Source organism: Rhinopithecus bieti, unplaced genomic scaffold (genome assembly GCF_001698545.2).
Source record: "Rhinopithecus bieti isolate Rb0 unplaced genomic scaffold, ASM169854v2 scaffold_11488, whole genome shotgun sequence".
Taxonomy (NCBI): domain Eukaryota; kingdom Metazoa; phylum Chordata; class Mammalia; order Primates; family Cercopithecidae; genus Rhinopithecus; species Rhinopithecus bieti.
The window spans coordinates 1,384,659-1,391,926 of record NW_016806879.1 but is presented as its reverse complement, the minus strand read 5'-3'; the positions used below and the strand labels follow the sequence as shown (position 1 = coordinate 1,391,926).

Below are 7,268 nucleotides of genomic sequence, written 5' to 3'. Positions count from 1 at the left end.
GTGAAAACGAAGCATAGCCATAGGTAGGTAATTGGAAAGATAATGAATGGCCCCCTGAAAAAATTACACAATACCATGGACCCGTCACTTGGGCAGAAGATGGCTCATGGGGATATCGGACCCCCATCTACATGCTCAACCGGATCATACGGTTACAAGCTGTTTTAGAAATTATTACTAATAAAACCGGTCAAGCCTTGACTGTTCTTGCCCAGCAAGAGACTCTGATGAGAAATGCTATCTATCAAAATAGACTAGCTCTTGACTACTTGCTAGCGGCTGAAGGAGGAGTTTGTGGAAAATTCAACCTTACTAATTATTATCTACACATAGATGATCAGGGGCAAGTAGTTGAGGATATAGTTAAAGATATAACAAAACTGGCATATGTACCCGTGCAAGTGCGGCGCGGATTTAATCCGGGAGCCATGTTTGGAAATTGGTTCCCAGCCATAGGAGGATTTAAAACTCTCATAATAGGAGTAATAATAGTAATAGGAACCTGCTTCCTGCTCCCTTGTTTGCCACCTGTACTTCTCCAAATGATAAAAAGCTTCGTCGCTACCTTAGTTCCCCAGAATGCTTCAGCACAAGCATGTTATATGAATCACTATCAATCTATTGCACAGGAAGATATAAGTAGTGAAAATAAAAGTGAGAACTGCCACTGGTAAAATGAGCGAAATCCTCAAAGGGGGGAAATGAGGGAAGAGAGAGACCCTGTCATATTGTTTTATACTCAGTACCTGTTTTAAGAAGAAACGAGGAAGTGAAACCAAAGGCAGGCAGCCCGGTGCCAGGCACCAGACCCAAAACCAGACCTGAAACCAGGCCTGGGCCTGCCTGGCCTAAATCTAGTAGTTAAAAATCAACTCATGACTTAGCAACCAATGTTATCCATAGATTCCAGACACTGTATGGAAGAACATTGTGAAACTCCCTGCCCTGTTCTATTTCACTCTGACCACTGGTGCATGAAGCCCTTGTCACGTACCCCCTAGATTGCTCAGTCAGTCACGACCCTTTCATGTGAAATCTTTAGTGTTGGGAGCCCTTAAAAGGGACAGAAATTGTGCACTCGGGGAGCTCGGATTTTAAGATGGTAGCTTGCCGACGCTCCCAGCTGAATAAAGCCCTTCCTTCTACAACTTGGTGTCTGAGGGGTTTTGTCTGTGGCTCGTCCTGCTACAGTCAAGTCCACTTTGTGGCATGATGGCCTAACAGAACCCACTGGGGTGGTCAGAGTTCCATCCACAACATTCTGGAACATGGCCTTGGGAACCAGTCAGCTTCTCCCCCTCTTCACACTCCCTTGGCCTCTGTTGCTTCAGCTCTGGCGTCTCTGAGGGAGACCTGGGAGGACTCTCAGCTTTCAACAGATCAGGCAGGTAACTCACAGAGCTAGGGTTCCAGGTAAATATGATCCCCAGGCCATGCCTGGGCTCTGGTTTCTTAGGCAGGTTGGGAGGAGTAACTTGGCAGTGGCTGAGCCAGCCTGGTGAGTTTGGCTATCACTGATGGACTCTAGGCCAATGGTGGGCCAGAGACTGTCTGGAATTTGCTATGAGATAAGCCCTGAGCCTAGATCACAGGCCTAGGACGACCCAGGACCTGGGGACCTCTTTGTTCTGTCTTCTGGGGCTGGATTTGGGGTTCCTAGGTTTGCCCTGAGGATTTCAGGATACCCCCTAGTTAAGCAAACGTATGAGCCCTGGGGCCTGGGATGGGAAAAGGGAAGTGGTATGGCTCGTAGCCACTCTTGTCCTCTCTGACAACATCAAAATCTCCAAGTAGGGCACCCCTAGAAATATTTTTGCTGTTTGCAGGATGGGGGTGAGCGTTTGAGCACGCAGCATGGTTTCTCTAATTTCTCCCAGCCCACAGAGTCAATGAGACATAGCAGGCAAAGCCCGGGCTTTGCAGTAAGATGGACTGGGTTTGAATCCTGGCTCTGCCCCTTACCAGCTGTGTGACCTTGTAGCTTGGCAGTGGCTGTTTAACCACATTGAAACTCAAACTATTTAATGTCTCGGAATCTAAGCTGTTTCTTCATCTGTAGAGCCAGAGGTGGTGGGGAATATAGTACCTGCCTGGCAGAGCTGTTGTGAAGAATACATTTGACAACCTGTAGGTGTTCAGTAAATGACAGCTATCATTACCCTGTGGGAGAGAACCAAGAGGAGAGAGGTTAAAGTTGCACAAACTCCTTTCCCCCAACACACACACATGCACACACATGCACACACGCACATGCACACGTACACACATGCACACACACGCACACATACACACACCCCTATTCCTGCAGTTGCAGCCAAAGGGATCATGTTAAAACATGTATCCTCTGTGCAAAATTCCCCCATGACCTCTTACCCAGAGTCAAAGCCAAAGTCCTTGTGAAGGACACGGGCCCTCCTCGGCCTGCCCCGTCCTTACTTTCTCTCTCTGATCTCCTCGACCACCATGCTTCCCTTTGCTCCCTGGGCTGGGCCCCTTGCTGCTCCCAAAGGCCCAGGCATATTCTTGCCCCAGGGGCTTGGCACTGCCATCTCCACTGCCAGGAGTGTACCCTGCCATCTTTGCTCAATGCCATGATCTCAATGAGGCCTCCTCTGGCCACTCAGGTGTTTTTTTTTTTTTTTTTTTTTCTCTGCTGCTCAGGCTGGAGTGCAGTGGTGCAATCTCAGCTCACTGCAACCTCCGCCTCCCGGGTTCAAGCAATTCTCCTGCCTCAGTCTCCTAAGTAGCTGGGATTACAGGCATCCACCACCACCCTGGCTAATTTTTGTATTTTTAGTAGAGACAGGGTTTCACCACGTTGGTCAGGATGGCCTCAAACTCCTGACCTCAGGTGAACTGCCCACCTTGGCCTCCCAAAGTGCTAGGATTACAGGTGTGAGCCATCGCACCTGACCTTAGCCACCCAGTTTTAAATGATAGCCCCTCCCCACCCCCCACATTTCTTAGTCCTCCTCTCTTTTTTAAAATTTAAATTTTAATTTAAATTTTTTATTAATAGAGATGGACTTTCACCATGTTGGCCAGGTTAGTCTTGAACTCCTTGCTTCAAGTGATCTGCCTACCTTGGCCTCCCAAAGTACTGGAATTACAGGCATGAGCCACTGCACCCAGCCAGTCCTCCTCCTTTCTTATCCCTGCTTTATTTCTTCCATAGCCTGATTATGACCTGACACGTGTTTTGTTGATGATCGCCACTTGCATGAATATAAATTCCACAAAGGCAGGGGGTTTGTCTATTATGTTCACATTCATAGTAATTCCCCCTGCCTAGGCATAGAGGTAGGTGCTTAAAGTTTGTTGAATGAATACTTGAAAGATGGCAGGAACTGAAGTTCTGGCTGCTGCAGGTAAGGGGAGTGGGCCATGAGGTGAGGACATCATCGCTTTCCTTTTTTGCCAAATGAAGGGGTTGGCCTAGACACCCAAGAGACTATGAACCCCTGGGAACGGCGCACATCATTGGGTGAGTCTCTGCCTCCACGCATTTTTCTGGAACAAGGAGCCCTACCTTCTTGCAGACATTGAACAGAGCCTGTGACCTCCCAGAGGAGCTAAGCACCCTCCCAGCTCTGACATCTCGTGGTTGGCTATAATAGATTTGAATCCTTGTTTTTTAAGAACCTAGGATGCTAAGATCCCATCATCTTATTCAGCAGCCAGGGATGTCCTGGCCCCAAGGCAGGGAGGGGAATCCAGAGGGGACTTTGGCAGGGTCAGTGTGGAGGGGGCGGTAGTGCCTATGGGGACATTGGAGGGGAGACAAAGGAGACTTGTATAGTACATGTGCTGTTTTCTTCCTTTTGTTTAAAAGAAAATAGGTTTAAAGCAAGTTTGACGAAATGTGAACAATTGTCAATGCTGGGTACTGGGCACGGGGGTGTTTCTCACAGCGCCACACTTTTCCTGTATTTTAAGAAATTCTTTAAAATACAGAGTTGGGGTGGGCACTAATAGTTATAGCTCATGATTAGTAACAGAGAGGCAGTTTCTGGGGGCCTGGGGGACCTGCACTTTGGGTGTTTTTGCAGTGTGCGAGTGGGCAGAGGGGCTGGCCAGGGTTCGGGACCCATGCCTGGAGCTGACAGAGTCCTCTCTTCTCCCCTGCTTCCCACTCCCAGGTCTCAGTTTCCTGCCTTCCTGGGAAGTGGGGAAAGGCTGAGAGGCCCCGTGCTGGGGGCGAAGCTAATTCATTAGTTACGCCTCAACAAGGACCAGGTGCCTGCAGTGCCAGCGTGATTCATCATGATGATTTGCCCCACTGCCAGCCTGCGTGGGCCTGGAATGCCAGCACATTTTACCTTTACCCACTGAGAAGGGCCTGGTGGGAGGTGAAGGTACAGGATCTGCCGAGAGCAAGAAAAAGACTGAGAAAGAAGACGCTGGTCCTCCATGCTCTCAGCCCCAGGAAGCTCTGCCAAGCTGGTGCCGGGGTGGAGAGGCTCATGTGGGCTCATGTGGTGCTGCTCGTGCGGATGGAACCCAAGAGGGCAGCCTGGTGCTGGGTGCCAGCCTGAGCATGTGACGAGGCTGGGCTGCTGAGCCTCCTCCTCCACAGCCAATGTTCCCTCGGTGAAACTGCTTGGGGGCGGGGTGGGGGGGTAGGGACTCATCCTCATCCCATTAGCCTCATTGGGTATTACCTACCTTTCTGGTCTCTGAGAGCCTTACCTCTTCCAAGAAGTCCTCCCGAATGAGTAGAAGGGAGACAGCTGGACTGGAAATTAAGTGACATTTGAGAGGGGCCTGAAGTCTTTCTGGTTGGGGCTGAGACTTCTATACCCCAAGTCTTGTGTCTGGGTTCCACCTGGGTCCTCCACCTTGGCCTGGATTCCTGCTTTCCTTTTGCCAGTCTCTCCCAGGATGGGGGTGCATGGCTGGTTCCTGGTTCAGAGCAACATCTGCCTCTGTCCCACAACACCTGTCCGCCCCCTGACACCTCTTGCCATATTAGAATTGCTATTGCTCTGCTCTTTCATTCGTTTATCCAACAAATATATATTATCTGAAAAAAAGTATGTGCTGAATAATTTCATTTGTGTGAAATTCAAGAACAGGGAAAACTGATCCATGAGGATAGAGGTCAGGATTGTAGTTGCCTCTGCAAGGTGGGGATTGACCGCAAGAGGCTTGAGAGAACTCTTGGGGTGATGGAAATGGGACAGGGGTGTGTATGTTTGTGAAAATGCATCCAAGAGTACACTTACGACTATGCATTTCACTGTATGCAATGTTTGCCTCCACTTTTTTTAATGTTAAAATTCTTTTAGCCAGGTGCAGTGGCTCATGCCTGTAATATCAGCACTTTGGGAGGCCGAGGCAGGTGAATCACCTGAGATCAGGAGTTCGAGACCAGCCTGACCAACATGGTGAAACCCTGTCTCTGCTAAAATACAAAAATTAGCCAGGAATGGTGGTGGGCACCTGTAATCTCAGCTACTTGGGAGGCTGAGGCAAGAGAATCGCTTGAACCCAGGCGGTGAGGCAGAGGCTGCAGTGAACCGAGATCGCGCCATTGCACTCCAACCTAGGCAACAAGAGCAAAACTCCGTCTCAAAATTAAATAAATAAATAAATAAATAAAAATTTGCATTGAATGTCTACTGTATGCTCTAGAGCCTGTGCCAGTAGGGAAGGAGATTCCCAAACCTCCCTGGCTGGGCAGTTTACATTCCAGTGGGGATGGTTTCCATCCTCACCTTGCATTGGCAACTGCTCTCTGCCCTTGGGCTGTCTTCCATTTCCCTTCCCCTGCGGTGGGGATGGCAATGGGGGTGGGCCAAAGGACAGCGTGCTGTCCTGAGGTCAGTCCATTCAGCCAGTTACATGGGTCACACCAGCCGGGTTCAAGAGAAGGCAGGAGGCAGGAGGCTTGGAGCCCGAAAATTCGGCTCCCAGGCTGCAATCTCTATGCATTGTGTGACCGTAAGCAGGGTGTCTAATCCCGGTGAGGTCACTTCTCTCATCTTTCATATGGGATTATAATGCTCTCTTTGTAGCTTTGCCCCGAGAATCAGAGGCTCTGTTCTGAGAAAACTCATTGCTGGAGGTGCAGTGACCCTCGTTTCCATCTATCGGTATGGTTTATGGTTAGGAACACAGGCTCTCGAGTCACACTACCTGGCTTCGAATCCAGCTGCTCATCAACTGGGTGACCTTGGGCACTTCACCCAGCTCAGACTGACCCAGCTCAAGTCATGTCTCTTTGATCCTCAGGTTATCCATCTTTTAAATCGAGGTGATGAGGGTGTCTACCTCATAGACTGTGTCAAGGACCCAAAGCAATGCTTTCAGCATAGTGCTGGGCACACATGGGCTCGAAGCCAGTGGCAGCCAGTGCTTTTCTGCCAGGAGCTCCGGCAGGTGGGCTCCGGATGGGAGGTGGGGGGAGAAGGCAGTGGGGAACGGCTGCTGGTGGTAGCAGGCAAAGGAAGAGTCATGGAATGCGAGTGGCCATGATTGGTGGCTCAAAGGCGTTCACGCGTCCCAGTCTTCTGTCCACCGCAGCCACACACAGACTTTGAGCGTCGGTGGAGGGATCCTGGCAGGAGAGAGGGGTGTGAGTTTAGCAATGAGGAAGCTGTAGGGCAATTAGGCAGGGCGGAGCCAAGCCCTGGGTCCCGGTAAAACCAGCAGATGTGAAAAGGGCCAGACAGTAACACAGTTTCGAGTTACTATACTGAAGTGATCCCAGCAGGTAGGCCGGCCGCACGCCGCTGGACGTGAATGACCAGCACTGACCGCGCCCCTCAGCCCCTCCTTGTGAGCCTCTAGTACGGAGTCTTTGATCCACCGCCGGCGTTTCCTTGGCCTTCCTCTTGGACCCACGGCTCTGGGGCGCACACAACCGCACACCAAACGGCGTCGGGTGTCGGGTCTCAGTGCCAGGCTTGGCCGGAAGGGAATCTCTCGGCTTGCGCTTGCTCTGCGGTGGGCTGGATGGGCAGGTAGGGGGCGGGCTCCGGCGCTGGGACCCCGCTCGGGTGGCGCCTTGGCCCCGCCCCGCCCCGCCCTCCCTCCGCCTCATTGGCAGCCGCACGAGCGTCGGGGTTGCCAGGGAGACGGGTCGCTGAGCTGCGAGTCAGTGCGAACCCTAGCCAGTCGGCCTCCGGCGGAGGCAACGGGGGAGGCCAGAGGGCGGGCGGTGGAGCGCAGCGCGCGGCGGCGGTACCCCAAGTGGGTGCCTCCTCCCGGTCCCGCACGGCCCCCCTCCCGGCGCGGGGGCAGGCCGGGGCGGGGGGCCCGGAGGC

The 7,268-nt window shown here is 51.8% G+C and overlaps 1 long non-coding RNA gene across 1 annotated transcript; it reads left to right on the top strand.

The window, feature by feature from the left end:
• The first annotated feature begins 1,166 nt into the window (after positions 1–1,166).
• LOC108533610 (uncharacterized) lies at positions 1,167–5,033 on the top strand. The gene is made up of 2 exons (XR_001886772.1): positions 1,167–1,388; positions 4,140–5,033. It is a non-coding gene; the product is annotated as an uncharacterized LOC108533610 (long non-coding RNA).
• Positions 5,034–7,268: the final 2,235 nt, after the last annotated feature.